Raw genomic sequence first — 24,368 nt, 5'->3', positions numbered from 1 at the left:
CCTGGGTCTGTATACTCTTCTCCGTCTCCTCACTGTGGGTTACTCAGCAACATTCACATCACCACACTCAGCACCTGCACATATTGGTTTATGATAGCAAGAGCAGCCCCTAACAATTTGTCTGACTTTAAAGTTTTTAAGCTTTCCCTTTTTGTATACTGCAGTGTTGCAGAGTTATTGGGAAAAACAGGGAAGAATGCTGTTTGCGGAGTTTAAAGTGCTGGGCTGGGCTAGTCTGCTGCCTGTGTAATTGGCTGATTCTGATATATTTCAGCTGGCGGCTCTGCTAGTTCTCCTTGGTTAACTTCCTACTACTTCTTTTCCTTCCTTTTCCCTTTCTGTTTCCGCCTGGGCAGCGCCGCCCAAACAAGCGCAAACATACACACATGTGAGCACATGGGCGCGCACACGCTGTGTGCTCGTTTGCAAGAAATTTCAGATTTTTTCACGGCGTACACCTTTGGTTTCTGGTTTTCAAAAAGGACAACTGTAGACACGCCTCTTGCAATCCTGAGCAACTCAGTGCAAACACAGGACACTGTGCTCCAATAAGCATACAGCCTTTCTGACATAACCCCTCAAGATGTCACCTATCTTCTACTTTACTTCTCACCTACTCCTACACTTACACTCTTGGGACATGGCTCACATGCTGGGGAAAATTGGGATTCACTATCCTTATCCTCATTTGCACAGGATTACTTACTAATGCTTGGTTACATCTCTCACACTGAGCTTCCCCCCCCTTATCAACCAGTACTCAGTGGCCATGTTGTCTTCAGCCTGCCATTCATCTGCATGACAGGATAAGCTTTTTAGTGAAAATGCCTATTTTTTGCTATTTTTAAATTATTTTATTGTTTTTTTAAGCACCGCACGTTTGCGTGGCGCTGTGCTATGCTTAAACATCGGAGATCGGGGGAAAAAAAAATAGATTTTAATAATTTTAAACATTTAAAAATGCCAATGGCCTTATATTTGGCTTTGGCATGCTTCCTCAACTGGATGCATCCTTTATTTGGAGCTGTCATAGCTCCGTTTAGCAATTTGCAGAACGGTACTCCGTTAACAACGGAGTACATTTCTGCAAATAACACTACTCTTCCACGGACAGGTTAGTGTTTCCTGGATTGCAAATTTACCTCATTTGCATAGCTTTCAGCAACAAATGAGGTAATTTGCATACCATGACACTGTCCGTGCAAGAGTAGCTTTAGAAGCTCTCATGCACGCCCCTGCCACCTGTTGCTGGATCGCTCGGCAGACATATTGGCTGTCTGACGTCTTACTCTACTCTACAACTCCGTGCAAGCTTTTGTAAATCCGGCCCAATATATATATATATATCTGTATTATATGTATTATATATTTTTATATATATATATATATATATATATATATATATATATATATATATATATATATACACACACACACACACACACACACACACACACACACACACACACACACACACACACACACACACACACACACACACAGTTCCACTTCATGTCATCGAATTATCATTTCATCGAATTTCAAATTATCGAGACCAAATCGTCGAAAAATCATTTCATCGAAAACTTATATCATCGAATCTCAAATCATTGAAAACTATGAAGCAACTACAAATAACATTCCACAAAGTTTTTACTACATTTATGCAGGGGGGCAAGCACCCCTGCACCCCACGCACCCCCCGTAAATAAATATACCAACTCCAAGGTCGCACTACAGTGGGTGAAAAAGATAATTTCCTAACCCCACTGTAGTGCGACCTTGGAGTTGGTATATTTAATTATGGTGTGAAACAGAGCCCCACATGGGGGGTACAGGGGGACTTGCCCCCCCTACATAAACACAGTAAACAGTGTCTGGGATGTTATTTTTAGTTGCTTTATAGTTTTCAATGATTTGAGATTCGATGAAATGAGTTTTCAATGATTTGGTCTCGGTGATTTGAAATTCGATGAAATGATAATTCGATGATATGAAGTGGAAGCATACACACACCTATATATATATATATATATATATATATATATATATATATATATATATATATTTATATATTGAATCTGTCTCTCTGTCTCTCTCTCAATATATATATATATAAATATATGTAATTTTTTTTCATATATCATTTGATGATGTGATATTTCCATTAAACTTGCCATTATTCTTACATTGGACTATAACAGATGCCCTGATATATCTATCCATCAGGGAGTAATACTCAGAGGAGGATGCATCAGCCTCTAATACAAGGTTTGCTGCAGAGGTGGACTTTTTTGGATTATCTATAACATCAGTCAATAGTATGCAAGTGATTTAGGAATAATTCCTGATTATATAGGTGTTATTAGTGGATGTAAGCCACATGTTAAGATAGAAACTCAGAAGATGTTCGGATCTGACTGGAATGGTAACAAGTGGGGAGCTACAACTGAGGAAAAGATTTAAGGAAAAGAATGAGATGACCAGCATATCTCACAGATGGGAGCAAATTGATTATGTATATCAGCATTTACAAAGTTCAGAAACTGCTGGGTATACGTGCTGTTGACACGAAAGTCTTACAAGTTTATATCTGCATGAGTGACATCACCCATAAGAAAGGAATATGGTTCAGTGGTTACCTTTTCTAACTAGTTATGTTATTCCTAATGTTTGAAAGGAGTAATAGATGGTGTTCTGTAATTAGATATAATATTTAATTTTACAGAGTGCAGCTGCAACGTGAGCCATTTCCAAGTTTGTATTATGCAGAATGCAGTGTTACAATTAATAAACGCATATACCCTTCTTCAGCTGCCAATTGATGTGAACACCTGATAGCCATTGTACCATGGAGAACCAGCAGTACTATCACTACTCTAGAACCAGGTTTCTGATACTCACAAATGCTTATGTCTTCAATGCTAAGGAAAGCCTCAAGTTCAGAGATTTTGATGCAAATAATCAAGTAATTCAACAGTGCTACTTTGATATTACCAGAGTGATATTCTAGTATACGTTTGACACACCCTCATATTACCAGAAAAGATAACTAACTAGTAAAACTCCAGGAAAGCAGTTAATGCTGTTGCCTCACAGCACCTGATTCTCTAGTTTAGGTTGCATCTGGGAAGCCATCTGTTTAGAGTCTGTACATCCTTCTGTGTCTATGTGTCTTTTTTCTGGGTGCTGCATGACTTTTTCAACATCTTGCAGATGTGCCACAGGTGAATAGGAGATCCTCTGAACTGCCTGAAGGTATGTGTGCTATGGGAGAGCATGAGTGTCCATATGTCTGTGTTAGACCTTTAACTGCCTGACATCCTATTCAGGATTTTGTTTTACTGCATTCTATATTTTCTGTGCTAAGAAGGTCTCTAGCTCTCATAGGTTCATAGGTTGGTACTAGGCTATCAGCCCAAGGGCCTAAGTAACCCTAGCCAACAAGGTTCCCTGGCTTACGCCACCCAAGAAAGTTATTTTCCTGTACCACTGTCAAGCAGTCACACTGAACTGATCCCCAGGGTGTATTTACTATTTCCCATCCATTTATCAAGATTTTTCTTGAAGAGTGCTAATGAGGAACTTTGCTTGACATAGATGGGTACCTTGTTCCAGACTATGGGAAGTCTCTGAGACAGGAATCTATCCCTCCAGCATGTCCTGTTTATTGTGGTGACAATGTTTAGGTCCTAGAGCGTGTAGCTCATAGGGATTGGGATTTCTTTAGGTGCAGCATGTCCAACAGCTCTGAGTTTGACATAGCTTTATATGTTAGGCAGGGATCACTTCAGAGTTGGCGATATGCTACGGAGTAAAGCTGGAGTTTTTTGAGATTTTCAGTGTATGGCATCTATTTGAGACCAGTAATCCTCTTTGTAAGGTACTTCTGTGGCCTTTCCATCTGCTGCAGATGTCTTGTGAGGTACATTCCAAAAGGGGCATTGACTCTATAATGGGTCAAATGAGTGTCGAGTAGAGGGGAACAATGACCTCTTTTTTCCTGGAAGAGAATCCTTTTATGATGAGGTGTGCCATGTAGAAGGACTTCCTGACTACTGTGGCGATGTGATTATCAAAGGAGAGACTACTGTCCACCTGGATCCCAAGGTCTCTTATCACACATTTGGTGTTAAGTAGATTGCTGCCTATGTGGTAGTTCATGGGTACAGAGTTTTTACCAAAGGGGAGGACACTGCACTTTTTGGCATTGAGCTTGAGGCCATGGCTCTGATAACAGGCATCTGTCTCAGTGAGGCCCTTCTGTAGGATGCCCACATCATTTGGGGACTTGACTGTGGCTCCTAGTTTGCAGTCATCTGCGAAATTCATTAGCCAGAGGCCTTCTGTGTTAGCCTGTACTCCAGAGAAGTAGATACCAAACAGGAAAGGTCCCAGGACGGAACCCTGTGGTACTCCACTTGTTACTGCTTTGAAGTCAGATTTGGAGTGTGCAACTTTTACAGTGTAGGTTCTGTCAGTGAGCCAGTTGCCAACCCAACTTGTGACATAGGGATTTATACCTAGTTTAGTGAGTTTAGCTATAATTCCAGAATGGGGGATGGTGTTGAAAGTCTTGGCGAGATCAAGATAGGCTGTGTGAACCACCTTACCCTCATCTACGGCTTTGGTGACTGCCTCAAAGAAGCTTATCAGGTTTAGGAGGCATGATCTGCCTTTCACAAACCTGAACTGGGTGGAATCCAGAGTTTGGAGGTTACCAATGTCTTTGTTTATGAGTTCCATGATGATACTTTCCATGGCCTTGTATTCCAGGCTCGTCAGGCTAATAGGTCGATAGTTCCCGAGATCAGTGGTGGCTCCCCCTTTATGGAGTAGGATAACTGTTGCTGTGTGCCATTCAGTGGGCACAAAGCCTGATGAGAGGCTATTATTGAACATGGTGCTTAAGTGGGGAGCCAGTTCATTCTGAAGTTCATGTAAAATGCAGCCTGCGATGTTGTCCAGTCCCATGGATGCTGCATTTTTGGCTTACTTAGTTGTGATTACAGGGACTCTGCATTCTTCCTGTATAGATATGGGCCCTTTAGGGGGTGAGGGGGGGGGGTAAAGTTAACACTGAACCTATCTGCCAGGATGTTCGCAATATCAGTTGGTTCTGCAATTTTCTTGCCTTTGTGCTGTAACTCAGAGAAGATCTGGGTGTTGCCATTGAGATTCTTGACATAGCTATAGAATGCTTTGTGGTTGTCCTTGGAATTAGTGGCGATTTTGTTTTCATAGCTAGCTTTCGAGGATCTTATAAGGGCTCTCAGCTTCTTACTGAGGCTGACCAGGGAGCTCCTCCACTCGTGGGATTTTACTCTCTTTTGCAACATTTTCTTCATTCTGTTGTACAGTTTGTTTATGGCAGGGGACCACGAGATTGGCTTCCTTTTTTTGGAGGATAGCATCTTGGTTCTGTTTGGGATAGCACGATCCATGCACACATGTAAGTGCTTATAGAATGCATTTGTGTAGGATTCAGCAGTTGTAACTGTATTGTTCATCTGCATGGGTGTCATGAAGTTCACCACTTCTGTCTTAAGAAGCATGAAGTTGTCTTTGGAGAAAGTTTTTACTATGGTTTCCTTAATGGGGGGTAGGGGTGGGATGTGGATATCAAGGGTGATTAGCTTATGGTTGGCTCAGACCAACAAGGAGTTGACTTCAGGTGTGGAACACCGGTCACTCATGTTGGTAATGGCTAGGTCTAGGATACTGTTGCCCCTGGTGGGGGTGTGGATAAGCTGATTCAGGGCATTGGAGTTTATGAATTCCAGAAAGCGCTTGAGCTAAGGAGTTGGTACATGAGTAGTTTTCCCAGTTAATGGTGGGGTAGTTGAAGTCACCCATTATTAGGATGTTTGGTTGAACCCTAATATTTTCCAGTACATCAAGAAAAGAGGAATGGAAATCCTGGGGCATGGTGGGGGATCTGTAGCAAGCTACACTTTGGATTGCAGTTTTGCCTAGAGTTAGTTGCACTTGGATAACCTCGGATGCATTATGCTGAGCAACTAGCCTGGAGGTGTGGATATCCTTAATGAATATGGACACACCTCCACCTTTGGTGTTCCGGTCCAGGTTAGATGGCCGAAAAGTGCGGTATGAGTTATAGCCTGGTAATGCAGGAATGATGTCTGGAACCTTGAAGCAGGTCTCAGTCACTGCACAGATATCGATGTTCTCCATTTTAAGAAGTGCCTTGAGGAAGTGCATTTTGATATTTAGACTCCAATCATTGAGTAGCATTACCCTCAGTTTTTGCTTGCCTGTTTCTGTTACGGTGATGAATTTGTCATTTGAGCCTTGCCTAAAAAAGGCACTATAGGGGCAGCAACAGCCTTAGCCAGAATCCGGAATCCCAGGGATTACAGGTGCAGGCCATCTCTGGCAAAGCATTGTGGTCTGTCGACTATGTCGGCCCAGGCAAACAGATACTGGTTCCCCTAAGAATGACACCAGAAGTTTAGCCAATTGTTGAAGTCAATCATTTTGTCCTTCTACTGCGGTATCATTCTGGGCGATGGCAGGATGCTATTCAGGGCTAGGGTCATACCTGCCTGGGCTACAAGATCGGAGAGGTCTTCCTTGTCTCTTTCATGTAGTCCAGGGAGGTACATCTCAGGTCATTCACACCAACATTGACAATGATAGAGTCATATTTGTACTTGCTGTGGAGTGACCTGAGTGCGTGGGTTATGTAGCGGACCCTGGCACCCGACAGGCAGCTGACAGTAACCTTCTCCTTGTTTAACCTGGTGAGTGGGACATCAGTATGCCTGACTATAGAATCACCTATGACTAGTGTGTTGGGTACGTTGTTTTGCTTTATGGGCTGTGGTTGAGTGGCACACTGAGTCTGTGGGCTATGTGTCATTTAGGTTGTGTTGGGGGATGGAGGTTGCTTGCGTTTCTGCTTTGGAGGACTCTGTTGCTTGAGCAGAATATTATTGAGAGCCTCCATGAATGTTTTTGTGTTTCTCTGTCTGGATTTTGCTGGTGTAGTTTTATTGGGACTATGTGATGACTGTGGTGCGGTGCGAGTGTTTACCTTCTCCTCTTGACTGTCAAGTTAAGTCTTGGTTGGAAAGAGCTTTACCTCCAGTTTGGATAGATAAGGGAAATGGATTTAACAGAAAATAAATGAATGAATTAATGAATGAATACATAAATAAATAATGCAAGCAGATAATTACATTTGTTGAATTTGTACAACATTACAAAATTATAAAGCTTTGTATTTAAACAAGTGGTCTACCTTTACAACTACAATAATGCCCTTACCTACACATCCAGAAGTGGCTACATCTGTGAAATTATCCTTTCCAGACTTCGAATGGAATCCTTGCTGACATGTGCATGTGTAATTTCCTTCTGTGTTGCTACATACTGAAAAACTGCCACAGATTCCCATTGTAGTGCACTCATCAACATCTGCATTTCAAAGAAGAAAAAAAAAAAAAAAAAACACTGCATATAAAACAGGAAAATGCCATGTCAAAAAGTTTCTCACCAAAGCATGCTGTGGTATTATGTAAATACTTTATACCGAAAGAAAAAAGTAATTTATCACACTTTTCTATTAAAAAAGGGGTTTGCATGAACATCAAAAAATAGAACTTTTTTAATAATGCCTGGTGACCATAATGCACCTTCCTCTCTATCTTGTTCCAAATATGCACCTGATTATTAGACTGCACATCACCCCAGTGAGGTCTCAGATTCTCCACTGAAAGTAAACCTAAGCAGCACCTGTTCTGGTAATTCAGTGGAGCTGGCATCACCAACGTGAGAGGATACTTTCTTTTGACTTATACATTCAAGAGTGAGTACTGCACTAACTGCCCTGTAGAACCATTTTAAGCCTAAACAAGAACCCAAAGTCAGAATCAAACCCTGCACTTTGTGCATGTGAGGTAAAGACATTAACCCTTATGACAAACCCATCCTGAAGCAGCTTGATATGCCTCAATAGTGCATGCATGTTTTATGTACAGGTCATGGTTGGCTTATCTGCAATGCACAGCTTTGTCGGCATGCATGTCTCTCAGTATGTCTGCTGCAAGCTGCCCACTAAGATATGTAAACCTTTCATTGCAGTCATGCAGAAGGTAAGACTGCATACACATGTGAACATACACACACACAGACACACCTAAGCAGGGATGAGTCAACATTAATCATTCATTCAGACTCCCCTGACAACTCCTCCACTGTGCTGAATGCTACTTGAATCTGGGTATCTCGGTCATAATTTGAGCTCTAGCCTTCCATGCTAAGTATATATGTACAACTTAACTGCAAAGTGGCTGTGTTCTTTTTAAGTTTTGCAGAGGTTAAACATATGGTATATGACACTGCATATAAAAAATAAAGATGCTTGAACACTTAGAATTTCTTATAAAATAGCTGTAAGAATTGATGATACTGTACTGTACCTTAATTAGCTGGAATTATGATTACCCAAACTTGTGCTGAACAGGTGCCAGTCTCTCCTTTATGGCCAAGTCTTTTCTACTTTTCAGAAAGAATTCTCCAAACACTGCAGTTCATTTAATAAGGCTTTATTAGATGTTCACAACATCTGAATACTGTCTCTATTAACAGTGCTAGTGTTCAAAGTTACTGCACGTCATATTCTGATTGTCCAGAACAACATAAACTAATATTGTCTTTATATGTCCTGTCTTCTGTACTCAGGCTCATCTTATCTGAAGTAATAGGTCTAACAAACCCACTAATCTTAATTGAACTGCTATCCTGAACACAACATATTATATTGCTTCAGTCCAGTCATTTTCCTTATTTACTTTTCGAGTGGTGTTCGAATGACATGCGTAGAATGGGCGTGCCTTTCTTGAAGGTTGGGTGTCGAGCTGACAGCTTGGCACCCGTAAAAAATCTACTGCCAATCATTAGCGGACCTAAGTTCCGCTGTGGCGACCCCTAAGTGTGAAAAGCCGAAAGAAGAAGAAGAACAGCTTTTTTGACCTTGGTCTCAGGCTTTGTCTCATATGTGCAACATTCCATTAAGGAACATTTTGCAGCTAGCAAGATTGTATTTTTTTCTTGAGAAAAGAACATTCTGTCTGCACACTTTATGAATAACCTTTCCTTTCTAATAAACTGACAGCAAGGTTATTTTTCTTTCTGCTTAACTGTCTTTTATGCATAAAAGAAACAATTTATTATACCCTTTAGCCTGTCTAATTTCTAATAACTACTTTAAAATGGAAGTCGCTAATCTAATACTTGCCCATAAGGTCCATGACAAAAATCTACTGGGATCTACTTCTGTAGTTACCTTACATTTATATTGCTAACTACTGTATGCAGCTTTTTGAACATTTGTGTTTTTACCACTGTCCATATCATAGCATCTTTATTCTTTCACAATATCTTGTCATTACAATTTAACACAACAACTAATTCTAAAGTAATGTCCATTTTAAAATGGTACTCTCACATTGGAGATGTAACAAGAATTTTGCTGTTATTTTTTTTCCAGGCTGATTGGCTTTGCTTAAAAATTTAAACTCCAAAGGCTTGCTGCTTACTGCAGCTACCTTTGACCCTTCAAACACTGTGAGAACTGTAGTCGGGTCCTCTGGCAAAGGTTTGTTTGCAACTGAAACTGACGCCCCTGTATCAAGTAACACATTGTGCCACAATTCCTTTCCCATGAGTAATGAAATGTATGGTCTGCCATCCTTTCCAACCTGGAATGAAGTCAAATACACCACTTGTGATCATTTCTTGGACTCAACTTTGTACATTTCTTATGCCATTTACCCAGTTACTAACCATAGTGGGCTGCCTTGTATTTTAAAAGCTAACAATATGTACAAAAAACACTTAATTGCTGGAACTGGTAAGTCTGTTTTACTGCTGCAATATCAGTATCTACAGGAAAAATCTTATTACTGGCATCTGGTGCTCGTAAAATAAATGGACAGCTTTCTTTAAGGTCTTTACTGTAGCAATTATATTTAACTTGATAGCTGTATCAAGTTTCTGAACTAATTTTAAATGAAACTCAAAGTAGCAATGTGACTGTGCATTTTTGCACCTATATAAAATTAATTTTAACTGTTGAACTTTTTAAATTTTGTCTCGTGACCCTTAGATATTAACATACTATTCTGTGAGTGAAAGTTCACCCACTAACTCACCATAACCATTTCTTTAGCTGTCTGGGGAGTCTCTGGGTCAGGAACCTATCCCTCCAGCATGTTTTGTTTATTGTGATGACAAGGTTTAGATCCCTGGAGCGTGTAGCTCTGAGGGATTGGGATTTCTTTAAGTGTAGCATGTCCAACAGCTCTGGGTTTTCCATGGCCTTGTATGTTAAGCAGAGATCGCCTCTGAGTAGACGATATGCGACAGAGTATAGCTGGTGTTCTTTAAGGCGGTCAGCATAGGGCATCTGCTTTAGGCCTGTGATTCTTTTAGTGAGGTATTTCTGAGGCCTTTCCAGTTGTTGCAGATGTCTTGAGAGGTACATACCAAATGGGGCGTTGTATTCTATAATGGGTCTAATGAGGGATGAGTACAGTGGGACAATGACCTCCTTTTTTCTGGATGAAAAGCCCTTTGTGATGAGGTGTGCCACATATAAGGATTTCCTGACTGTTGTGGCGATGTGGTTATCGAAGGTGAGACCACTGTCCACCTGTGTCCCTAAGTCTCTTATCACACTTTCTGTGTTTAGTGTACTGCCACCTATATGGTAATTCATGGATACATGTTTTTTCCCCAAGGGGATAACAATACATTTCTTGGCATTGAGCTTGAGCCCATGGCTCTGGCACCAAGCATCTGTTTCTGTAGTGCACTCATCAACATCTGCATTTCAAAGAAGAAAAAGAAAAAAAAAACACTGCATATAAAACAGGAAAATGCAATGTCAAAATGTTTCTCACCAAAGCATTCCGTGGTATTATGTCAATACTTTACACAGAAAGAAAAAAATAATTTATCACACTTTTCTATTAAAAAAGAGGTTTGCATGAACATCAAAAAATAGAACATGTTTTTTTTAATCATGCCCGGTGACCATAATGCACCCTCCTCTCTATCTTGTTCCAAATATGCACCTGGTTATTACACTGCACATCACACCATTGAGATCTCAGATTCTCCACTGAAAGTAAACCTAAGCAGCACCTGTTCTGGTAATTCAATTGGAGCCGGCATCACTAACATGAGAGGATACTTTCTTTTGACTTATATGTTCATCAGTGAGTACTGCACTAACTGCCCTGTAGAACCATTTTAAGCCTAGACAAAAACCCAAAGTGAGACTCAAACCCTTCACTTTGTGCCTGTGAGGTAAATACCTTAACCCTTATGCCAAACCTATCCTGAAGCAGCTTGATATGCCACAACAGTGCATGCATGTTTTTATGTACAGGTAACAGATGGCTTATCTGCAATGCACAGCTTTGTGGGCATGCATGTCTCTCAAGTATGTCTTCTTTGCAATCATGCAGAAGATAAGACTGCACACACGTGTGCACATACAAACACACACAGACACACCTAAGCAGGGATGAGTCAACATTAGTCAGTCGTTCAGACTCCCCTGACAACTCCTCCACTGTGCTGAATGCTACTTGAATCTGGATATCTTGGTCATGATTTGAGCTCTAGCCTTCTATGCTACAGAGCTGAGAAAAAGTGTATATGTATAACTTAACTTCAAAGTGGCTGTGTTGCTTTTTTAAGTTTTGCAGCAGTTAAACATATAGTATACAACACTACATATAAAAAAATAAAAGATGCTTTAACACTTAGAATTTCTTATACAATAGCTGTAAGAATTGATAATACTGTACTGTACCTTAATTAGCTGGAATTATGATAATCCAAACTTGTGCTGAATAGGTGCCAGTCTCTCCTTTATGGCCAAGTGTTGTGTACTTTTCAGAATGAATTCTCCAGACACTGTAGTTCATTTAATAAGGCTTTATTAGATGTTCCCAATATCTGAATACTGTCTCCTTTAACAGTGCTAGTGTTCAAAGTTACTGCACGCCATATTCTGATTGTCCTGAACAACATAGACTGATATAGTCTTTATGTGACCTGTCTTCTGTACTCAGGCTCATCTTCTCTGAAGTAACACGTCTAACAAACTCACTAACCTTAATTGAACTGCTATCCTGAATACAACATATTATATTGCTTCAGTCCAGTAATTTTCCTTATTTACTTTTTTAACCTTGGTCTCAGGCTTTGTCTCATATGTGCAACATTCCATTAATAAACATTCTGCAACTAGCAAGACTGTGGGCAGGATTCATGAAGCCTCCGTGTAAGAGTTATAACTCATACACGGAGGCTACAGTTAAACGGAGTGATGTCAGCATGCTCTGCATATTAATGATAGCATGCTGAATCACACTGAAGGCCAACACGGTCCGTGTAAGACAGAAGGGGGCGTGTCCGTAGGCCGAGCCCTGTAAGCGGACACGCCCCCAGAAGAGGAAAAGTACCCAAAGGAAACACCCACGACAGAGACCACGGAAATGTGAATAAACAGAACACAACACATGCCCCCACAGACTATGAACATAAAAGAAATATAAATGAACATGTTATAATTTTTTTTTAAACTGTAAAGATGTTTAACCGTGAGTGCGCTCATTTGCTCGGGCGTGCCCGTAGCGCAGCTACAGTTAGCAATCAGTGGGAAAGCATATAAAAACTAAATATGCAAAATAAACCAGGAAGCAATAGCGTAGCGGTAGAGATGCTGGCTGCAGAGCAGGCATTCATGGTTCGAGCCCCCACAACACCAATTTTTTTTTTGGCAAAATAAGCAGGAAACAAGTCCCTGACAAATATGTAGACATAAAACCACAACTCATGTAAAATGTAATGAAATAGCCCATTCATATTGAAGAAATGTGAGGTAACAAAAGAATAAAAAATGCCAGATGTGCCCATAGATGAGCTACAGTTTAACAGGGTGAGTGTATCTGCCCATAGATGAGCAGTGGTTTAACTGTTGCAAAATGAGTGCCCGTAGCTGGACAGCGGTTTAACACGCTATATCTATGTGCCCCTAACTGAGCTGAGCGTAATATGCGTGCCGATAGCCAAATGAGGCTTAAAGCAGTGTACCCCGTTTGTGCGGAGCTGCGCACCGCGCAAACAAGCTAACCGACGGGCAACGTTGAGCAAGCCGTATGAAAACTGCCTTTACACAGACACACCCCTCAGCATGTCTAGACAGTCATGAAAAATAAAAAGTAGTGGCCAGGTTCGAACCCAGGACACTATACACCATAGTCAAGGTACAGAACCACTAAGCCATGACAGCAGTACCTAGAAATGCAATAATAGCTAATATATAGGAATGAATACAAACTACAGCATGACAATGCAGGTCTACTGAAGTTGATACAATTCCAAAATGGCCAATCACAGATATGTGCGGGAAAAACGGACTATATAAGCCCCATAGGCGGGAATACACAGCATAAACGATTGTAGAACAGACCTGCAGGCAGAATGTCAGGAGTAGGAGAGGGTAGTTGCTTTCGAGCACAGAGGTGGGGTGTTGAGGAGTCCAGGTACATGGTCTGGCTCCTAGTCCACGATCATGAGGCGCAACTCATGCAGGGCCAGGTCCTCTGGGGAGCATACAGGGCTGAGGCGTGGGACCGGTTGGCTCATGATCTCACCAGTGCCACAGGGATTCCAAGGACTGGTGAGCAGGTCCATCACCACCATGCGGACCTGAAGAGATGCAAGCAGGACCAACTGAACCTTTGGATCCAGGAGGCCCGGCAAACACCCAACGCCCCACTACTGAGTAAGTAACATTTAATTATGTATGTAAAAAATTAAACTAGCTGATATTATGGAGATGTGTATTCCAATATTACTTCATTTATATTACAGCTGCAGGTGTCCGTTCTGCAAACCGCAGAGCCTATGGCGATAGGCTGGTGCGGTTGTGCCACCAGGCAGGTCAGTAATCCACTACCAGTAACTGTAAATAAATATAAAAGTATGACAGTCAGCAAAAGAGTGCAGTGTAGCCAGTAAGGAATAAAATCTGCAAGTAACAGTGTGAAAGTGTATGCAAGTATTGCTTGATTGCAAGAGTTCCCAGCCTGTAAGTGTAAACTAAACATGAAACTGTCCAACATATATTCTGAAATAAAAATGCCCTGCCTGTAAGAAAATAGTACACAACCTGCAGCAGGATGTAAAGTATAGCTGCAGAAGATGATGAAATCACATGTGTGAAATATATCCCTGTGGAAATACTGAAACATGACAGAAGTGAGACTGCTGGAAAGGATTGTAATAACTACTGTTAAAACATGTCAATAAAGCCAAGAAGTACCATCCTGAATAGTAAAATGAAAGCAAGTGAGAGAGTGTGAGAAAGTGTCATGAATCCAGCAATACAGTAGTAATAACCCCTGAATAAAGTATACTGCAGTCAAGACAGAATTAAATGCATGTGAGACTCAGAACCAAACAGCAAAATCTGTTCAAAGTGTTGCTGCATGTGGAATGTGTATCCAAAAATCTGGATATGTTGCTCCCAGTCTGAAATACGCAGATAGGATGATTGTCTGATATACCAAACATCCACACTTGTCTACAGGTATATAAAGCAAAAGTAGCAAGATGATGTAGCTGAACAAAGCTTGATATGAATGTGTATGAAGAACACTAAAATGTATATTGATTTTGCAGTAACAGTCCTATCAGCAAGGTGAAATAGTTATCATATAGGACACTGTAGTTAGAACAGTAGTGTGTATATAACTGTAGCTATTTGAAATGTACAGCATATGTATTGGTATTCGAAGGTGTTAATATTACTTTCTTTACCCCACCCTATAACCACCTATAACCCATTCCACGTGAAAATGGTATGTGCAATCACAATTAACACCCCTGGACGTTTGTCCTGTTGGGTCATATATATTTGCATGTCCGTTGATGCATCTGGCCTGTTCATACATCCACACCTGATGGCCTGTTGCCATCAATTATCCCTGCATGTTGTTGGACTGTGTATCTCTGTTCAAATTATGCATGTGTTATGCACGCTGTTCAACGGTGTGAATATCTTGGTGTTTGGTTAATGGGAATACTAATGCATGCTGTTACAACTAACTGTGAATGGTATTATATGTCACTAACCCAAACTGTCATGACATAATGCAAACCATAGTACGACAGGGAAGGCGGGTTCCAGCGGACCCACCTCTCCCACCTCAGCTGGCGAGTGCACCTGGCACTAGTGCCGAGTCCGAACCCTCCTCCGGTGGCCCTGTGTCACCTGCGGGTGGAAGCGCTGCAGGGGATGGGGCTCACCCCCCCTCGTGTGGCCGGAGGAGATCCACCACTCACCCTCCGTAGCGTCCGGACTGTGGTGCGTAGGGAGATTCGAGACTCTGTCCTTGAGCCCCTACGCCAGCTCGAGGCACGGGTGGTGCAACTAACGGGCATGCCTGTTGCCCCACCTACACAGCCCCCAGCACAGCCCCATCCTGGGCAGTGAAGGAACAGTGGCAACTGCCTATGGGTGGGGATATCAGTTCCACTGTTGCCATCTGTGGGCTCATGGGCTCTGGATATCCAAACCTCCGTCCCCGTCAATTGTGTAACCCCCCCACACGTGTCATACACCGCCCCTGTATGCGTCTTGTTTGTCTTGTCTGTTTACCTACCCAACCTACCTCCCCAGCGGAACTGACTTCCTTCACCTGACATACCACTCTTACCTGAAAAAAAATAAAAAATAAAAAAAGTGCACTCTGTACCCACAAAAAAATTACGCCCCATACATAGCTGCCCATTCCGCACACATGTCCGCTGGACATGGAACCTATCAATTTCAATTGGCTGTACAACAAGTATTATTGTTGTCCTGATACCTCTCCCAGGGGTGGAAGGTTTCAAATGTCACACCAAATTACATACATATGCACAGCTGTTGCTGATGAAGAAATGGGCAGCTATGGGCCTTACCTACATCCCTCCTACACATCCCAAGCTTGTTTCCCCTTTTTCACCGCACTTTCCTGTCTCCCCATTTTCTTTTCTTTCAAAGAAAATAGCGCGGGTGTGCGCGGAGCTTACCGCCAGTGCGCATGCGTGAGCTCCGCGCAAACTAGCGCTAGCCCGGTTACAACTGCTTAAAAGTGCCTTAGTCACTGTGATTGACAGGTCCTATACTCAGTTCAAAAGAAAAATAAACTCCCACTGTCAGTCCCGAACCCAGGACTTTGGAAACACTAGTCAGGACAACCTACCACTAAGCCATGACTCTTACACAAAAACATTGTGCTAAAATAAATATAACCTGTAAAAGTAGGGATGAATGTAAAGGGAATATAGGATGTGTAGTACACAAAGCATGTCATTTAAAATAAATGTCAAAACCACTGGATATCCATAATAGTAGTGTGTGAAAAGAAACAGCCATGCTAGTTGGCAGCCTGTAGATAATAAGGTCAGTTAAAGTACATAGATATATGTATGCATATGTACATATATATATATATATATATATATATATATATATATATATATATATATCTAGTTGTAGGAGTCAATGTGCATACACACTTGCTACAGGGAACATGAAAGAGGAATGGAGAATTGTGAATATACAACACAGCCTGAAGCATGAGAGAGATACTAACCTTCACAGTCACAGAACACTGTCCACAGCATACCAGCATGGTCCCCGCCCACACAATCTGAAAGGGCAATGCCTATCACACATACCCTTTTATAGCACTGACCTGAAATCACAGTGAGAACTGCAATCAGTACACAACTGGCTGTATGCAATTAGCAAATGCTGGCCTGCAATTGGTGAAGAGGCCATCACATGGACCTATGCAGATACCTACAAAAGCATCCAGTGCTAACACTCCCCACATGCAATACATTCATTGCATTGTCTGCAAGCAGACAGAGGGAGGGCGAGAAGTGGAAGAGAGAGAGAGAGAGAGAGAGAGAGAGAGAGCAAGAAAAACAATAAAAAAAACAAGACACTGTGACTCTCTGTAACCTGAAGCTGTCAGCACTGACAGTAGCAGCAGCAAGCAGAAGCTGTGGTAATGCAACCAGCTGTGACAAACAGAGGTAATGCAAAGTAGCAGGTTAATAGTGTGCATACTGTGAACCCTCCAAATGTGTCATAGGTCTGTATCCATACATATGTCCATGTGATATGTTGTGTGTACGTAATGCCAACAAAAGGGGATGACCATACATCACATGTCAAGCAGTCATAGGCCAGGATCCTGGTAGCATGTATCTGTGCGTTGGCCTAGCAATGGCTGTTGTGACTGCTTTGAAATGTCAGCCAGGCCCAAAAGTCAGGATCAGCCCTTCCCAAAGGCACACTGGCTGGGAACAAGTGTCTGCAGGTACCTGATGTCACTGCACATGCATCCCATACTGCATAATCCCATAGCATAGCAGACCAGGCCCATTATGCATATGATGTGGTAATTCCCAGGGTCAGCCGAGGTGCCCCCTTAGTGTTGTGGGACCACTGTTGCTGTATGCCACTGTCTAGGTACATATCCTGTAGCACGGCCAAGATAAACTATCAGTGTTACATGCGGTGGTATTTCCCCTCAGAGTGCTGGTAGCACACATCCAGGGGGACCACGAGGTCACATTGATGCTGTGTGTTCTCCTCTGCTGAGGGCGGCCCTCACCTGGACATGTGCGATGATAGGGAGGTTACATCCAGCTGGGATAAGTATCCCAAAGGTGAGGGAGAGGGAGGGGGGATATGTGCACCGAACATGTCTGCAGGAATGTTGCCAATATGCGTGTGTTTGGTGAATGTTAAGTAGGTGTGGACTAACACAGAGCATATCCGAGGCATGTGGTCCATATGTGTAACATAACTGAAGAAGGCCTTGTGGTCATCCATAGTGTTTGTGTCCATTTCCCTCCCAGAGTAGGCTGTGGCTGTTGTTATGACGGACTGTAGCATAGTACCAGTGCTGACCACAGATGCCTACCCTTAATGTGAATGTGCTCTGTCCTGCAGTAGCCTCCTGCTATTGTTATACAATCTGCCTCTGTCTGGGGTCCACTGGACAGGATGCCTAACCTTTGTGCATAGGGTCTGGGTTAGACATGTGTGTGCAAGTGTCATGCAATCCGCAGCATGTCCGTGGTAAGCATTTGCAAAGGGGTCAGCAGTGTGGCCTGTGGCTTCCACTGGCCCAGTGTGCTGCATGGATACCATCCCAGTCCCAGCAAGTGAATAACTGTCTAACCACATACATATCAAAGTAGTCTACTGTACTGGTGGTGGTGGTGGGATATGTATATCCAGGCCGAGTAACGTCTGTCCACATCAGAATAGTGGACGGTGTCCCACATACAGTACCTTGGGATGGACCCCCAGAGTGAGGTTGTGCATAGCACCTGTCAGTGTGTGCTGACCGATGGGGCATGCTACTACGTTGTGTGGAATGTGGCAGGTATTGTTGCACAGGTATTGGCTGAGCACTGATATCTGGCCATGTACCTGTGTATCCACCACGACACACAAACATGCAACATATGGGAGTAGTAGTATATCACTACACATGCGTATCATGTATAGTATGTGTGCCATACATTGCTGACATGGTCTGCTGATATCCTGTCTGTGTTCTCTTCCAGGGAGATGGCGCGACAGCGTAACCCCGCCTACTCCATGGCGGAGGATGAGATCCACCAGAGCCTGGTGCGGGAGTATGACATCCTGTTTTCCCGCACCAGTCAGAACCAGCAGGAGAGGGCCGCACTGTGGCAAGACCTGGTCCATAGGGTAAATGAAATTGGCACGCATAACAGGACATATGAGCAGGTACGACATCACTGCAGTGATTTAATCCGAAGTGTCCGGCAGCATGCAACAGATATCCACAGGCAACAGGTCGCCAGAGGAGGTGAGGTGGCCACACATCCCCCCCTCACCAGACTGGAGGGGCTACTCCTAAGTGTTGTGGCTCCAGCCCCGGAACACTAACAGCAGTACACCTGCATTATGATGGAGGCTGGTTCCACACAGCAGCACGACATGGAGCGTGCAGGTAATATGCCATATGTACACCTGACTGTTCTGTACACTGTATCATATGCAATATCAATGGGACAGATGTGCCCACTGACATTAATCTCATCATTTCTGCAGGTCCCTCCAGGGTTACAGAGAGACAGGCCATCCATGCTGGTGAGTGTGTTTAACATAACCTATAATAGTCCTGATAATGCTAGTAACAGTAGTGTAACTCAGTAGTGCTCTGTGTGTATACTGCAGGGCGTGCATGTGTGCATGTTAGCAGGTGTGTCAGTGCCCATGTGTGCATGTGTGCAGGTGTGCCTGTGTCCAAGTGTGCATGTGTGCCTGTGTCCACGTGTGCATGTGTGCATGTGTGCCTGTGTCCATGTGTGCATGTGTGCATGTGTGCCTGTGTCCACGTGTGCATGTGTGCATGTGTGCATATGTACACGTGACCATGTGTGCATGTGTGCATGTGAACATGTGTGCATGTGTCCATGTGTGCATGTGTCCACGTGTGCATGTGTCCACGTGTGCATGTGTGCATGTGTGCATGTGTGCATGTGTCCATGTGTGCATGTGTGTATAAGTGCATCACTGGTAACAATGTCTGGAGAATGTAAACTGTGTTTCCTGTCTTCGTCCCACAGGTTCTGGGGCTGCTCTGGTGACCTGCAGCAGGGAACCTGAATCCTGTGCCATGGCTACTGGTAATGATGATATATGTGTAATGGTACAGGAAGGTGTGTCAGGGTCTGCCATTGGTCAGCCAATTGACAGTACACAGCTGTCAACCCCATCATTGCGCAGAGTCATCCTGCCTATACATCCTATGTCACCATTGTCCCTAGGTGATGGACAGGATACAGCGGGCATAGACCAGGGTAATGTGGTACCTGTGGCACATGCATCCCCACACAGCAGCCATGGGCAGGGTCCTCTGATGGTACCACACAGACAGTTGCCCATGGGTTCTCGTGGGAGCATCCGTGGGCGTACTGCCTCTGGCCGACGTGCCCAAAGAGGTCTGTCAACGTCAGCGATGTTTCAGACTGTCATGCAGGCTCAGTCACGTATGGAAAGGTACACCAGACAGGGTCTGAGGGAGCTCAGAGCATGCCGCACAGCCATGACAGACAGTATGCGTGACATTGCGGATGCTATCCGTAACTTCACCGATGTCATAAACAGACGTTGTGGGGACTTATTACAGCAGTTCCACAACCAGATGTCCATGAGCCAGGGCAGTGGTGGGCGTCTGCGGCCTCGACGTGGCCGTATGCCGGCAGCGGCAGCAGCTGGCAGTCGGCGCGGACGGCAACAGGCTCGCGCATGCCCCCATAGTGCCAGCAGCAGCCCCAGCAATGCTGGGTCTGTGCTGTCATCGAACGCCCAGGAGACCACGTGCACGTGGCTCTGGACAGTCCCAACAGGGACATGTGTCCAGTCAACACACTCCCGCTTCTGATGACAGTACCCAGTCAGGCTTTGTACTGGATACGGTCTGTAGCACCCCTGCCAGGCACAGGTACCGTGTCCGTGCACACAGACACTGATCTGTATGGCCTGCCAGGTGCAGTCTGTGGCTGTCCACAAACCCCTGTATATGGCAGCCATGAGGTGGAACTGTGTGTGTGCATACACACATGCGGAATGTTAACACTTAGGGCAACCACATACACGCACACACTGCAGCAACACTGCCCCACCCTGTACTGCTGCCCCTCACCAACACACATACACACACATGTCAATTGGTGGTATCAGTGGCTGACTCAGGCATACCTAATCCACACCCTGTGCATATGATGACACTGTGCCACCTCCTGCAATCTCCAACATCATTGCGGGAACAGGTAAACACATTGCTGATGCACAGGGTGACTACATAGACGTGTATTAGTAGTATCATGTTGGTAACAGTACAGTGTGCTGCTATGACTGTGTGTGTACCCCAGCATGCCTGCTGTAGTAACTGTATGAATGTCCTGAATTGTTATCTGCACCCATAGTACATACCAAAGCATAACAGCTGCACATAATTGCATGCCGGTGGTAAGGTTGTCAACAGATAGTCGCATACATGGGTAGCACAGGGGGAAAGCTAACGCAAGTAGTGATATGCAATGGTGGACATGTACAGTAATGGTGTCAAGATGCCCACAACAACTATGCCATGTGTATGTTCGCATCTAGATATGTGTGCAGTACCAATGTTGTCCAGACCACAAATACGTATGACATAATATCGGTTCCACCATGGCCATCTGTGCTGCGTATTCCTGGGTACATGTTGATAGTGCCTACATATATGCATTGTTACTTACTGTTATTGTTACCCCTTCTTTGTTGTATGATGCAGTACTTCCAGCCCTGTGTACTGTAGCCTTGTTTGCATGCATGTTCGCCTGAGGTCCCCTGGAACACTGCTTACACCTGCAATGCAGGGTTACAGTGCTTCTGTAGACTGCTAGTGACATCTGCATAGCGTACCATATGTATGTCAACCTTACACATGACAGAACGTCACTGTCTGTCCTGTACGCATGTAAGTTGCCTGTGACACATTGCACACGTCTTACCTGGCATTTTCCCACGTGTGCAGTCATATATGTCAGTGCTATGAGACAGAGGCAGTCCACCCACACATACACACCTTCAGTATGTTGTTCCCCATTGGCCCTATGTGTTGGTACTCACCATGGCAATCACACTACTAGGGTGGCATGTCCAAAGGTAACCTGTGAATCGCCTCTATGGTCCAGTCGTGGTTTATGTGGGTCATGTGTCATTGTCACAGCTGCCACATGTATGCAGTCAGCCATCACCCTTGGCCAGGTATGTACAACACATGTGTGGGATACCACCACACAGCCAATCTGGGGACTGGTCTCTCTGAACCCAGTGATGCCATACCCTGTCATGTGGCATGTCATATATACTACGTACAGGACAAACATCAAACCCAATCCCTGCTGCTACTAATGATAATACCCCTGAAGATGTTCCTGATAGCTTTGACCAGTCCTTTACTGAGACAGTGCAGGCCCTAGCTTGCCATCTACCTCCTAGCTCCCCTGGTCCTGAAAGCAGCACCCCTAGAAAACTACTTGCGTCCAGCTGCCAACCAGTCGCCACTTCACTTCTCCGTACCTTGGTTGTAACAGTGAAACCCACTACACTGTGTGCTGATCAACACCTTGCCGAGTACCTATCAAAACCAGATGATGCTATTGCTTACCCCGTCTCAAAGGTAATCAAAGGTACTATGTTAGAATCTAACTTTCCCACCATCTGGAAAATGTCATATGTAATCCCACTTCACACAGGAGGCAGCTCTACTGACGTCTCCACTGATAGGCCAATAGCTATACACTCTCCACATGCAGAGATTATGGTGACTTTTGTCATAGACAAGTCATGCACCACCTAATCCAAACTCGCATTATGGCAGACACTCAGCATGGCTTACGTCCTCATCACAGCACTATGTCAGGCCTCCTAGCCTTTACTAACACCATAAGCCATACTTGCAACATCAATGATATATCTACAGCCCTCTTTTTGGATAACTCAAAGGCATACGATATGGTTGATCACCAACTTGGACTCCACACCCTGCACAGACTGTCTAGATACTGGAGCCTTCCAATGGTGTCAATCCTACCTGCATGGTCAACAGCAGGCCGGCCTCTGGCAGAACAAACCCTCTAACCGTCTACCTAAAACCCTCAGAGTACCACAAGGCTCTATCCTAGGGCCCTTGCTGTCCTCCATCATCATTAACGACCGTTATACTGTCATCCCAAAAGCCAGCGGTATCCAATATGCTGTATACTCTACTCTGATCTGCTCAGCCACATCTCCAGTAGAGTTATGTTCAGCTACCCAGACCACCTGTAATACAATAGCAAACTGGCTTTCTGAACATCGTCTGATCCTAAATCCCAATCAAACTGAACTGCTGTTATTCCACCAACACGTAGGTCTACCACGTTCACCATTACAATAACATCAACTGATGGCACAATAATCTACCCTGACCTATCTCCAAAACTATTAGGTGTCATCATAGACAATAACCTCATATGTGACATACATGTTAACCAGATTAGCCAAGCCATCAATAGAAAGCTAGGGTCACTTTACAGAATTAAAGCCTTCCTAGCCCCTCCAGCTAAAGGTGCCATAGCTCGCTCACACCTTGTTCCAGCCCTTCTGTATGCATCCCCTCTACTCTCACATATGAACAAGACTGTCCTTAACAAGCACTGGATTTGCTACAACCACATTGCCAGGTTTGCCACTGGCCCGCCTGTTAGGACACATCATTGCATCAATCTAAATCAGCTTGGTTGGCTTGCAATACCCAGCCTAATACAGTATAACCAACTGATTATGGCCTATAAAGTCCTCTATAATCCAGACAATACTCCAGCACTTAAATTACAATCACCCCCTATAACAATCCTAGACCGCTTCGATCCTCTAACATTGTACTACTTCGAACTAGCGAGTTTATTAACACAGCTGGTGATTCTCTCTTTGCAAATCCTGTAAGTAGATCCTGGAACCCACTTCCAGCTGATATTACCCTAATGTCCACCTTAGGTCATTTAACAGTAGACTCAAACAACATTTGTCATGTAACTGGCTATGTCAGTGTATCAGGCCTGGCTAACTCAGATGTGTAACCTGTGTGAACCACTGTACTGTGTAAATACAATTTAATCCTGGCTTGTGCTCAGGTCTAACATTAACCTGTGGAACATGTTGGACCTGCTTACTTATGTAATCTCTGTAAAGAATCTGTTTGTACTATGTCATGCTAGTATTCTGTAATGCTGTATCTGCTACCCTCGTAGCTTGTCTCCACGGGCCTACCCTGGGAATGGACATGCATCCAGTTGGGCTATCCCAGTCAACATATGTAGGATAAATAAATAAAGCAATACATGATATTACAGTGACGACAATACCAGTCAGACATTGCCACACACTGACAGCATGCTGAACAACCTGGGGCATACGTGGGGACTCAGACTAGCAGCCTGCCTGTGCATCACACACCTCTGCAGCTGGCACACAGGCATACGTTCCGTCGGAACAGAGCACATGCCACACATGGCACGCACATCCCCTGTGCCACACACCCACAGCCTGTAGGGCTACACAACACACCTGCTACAGACGTGTCAGGTACCTGTCATGTGTGCTGCACTGGGGTCCCGCTCAACAGGCTGTATCTGGTGAAGGGCACAGTGATATGACTCAGGAGCACTATGGTCCACCACAGCACACA

Source organism: Protopterus annectens, chromosome 9.part0 (assembly GCF_019279795.1).
Source record: "Protopterus annectens isolate FY-2018-M chromosome 9.part0, PAN1.0, whole genome shotgun sequence".
NCBI lineage: Eukaryota > Metazoa > Chordata > Ceratodontiformes > Protopteridae > Protopterus > Protopterus annectens.
The sequence above is the reverse complement of the archived record's forward strand: the minus strand, read 5'-3'. Positions refer to the sequence as shown.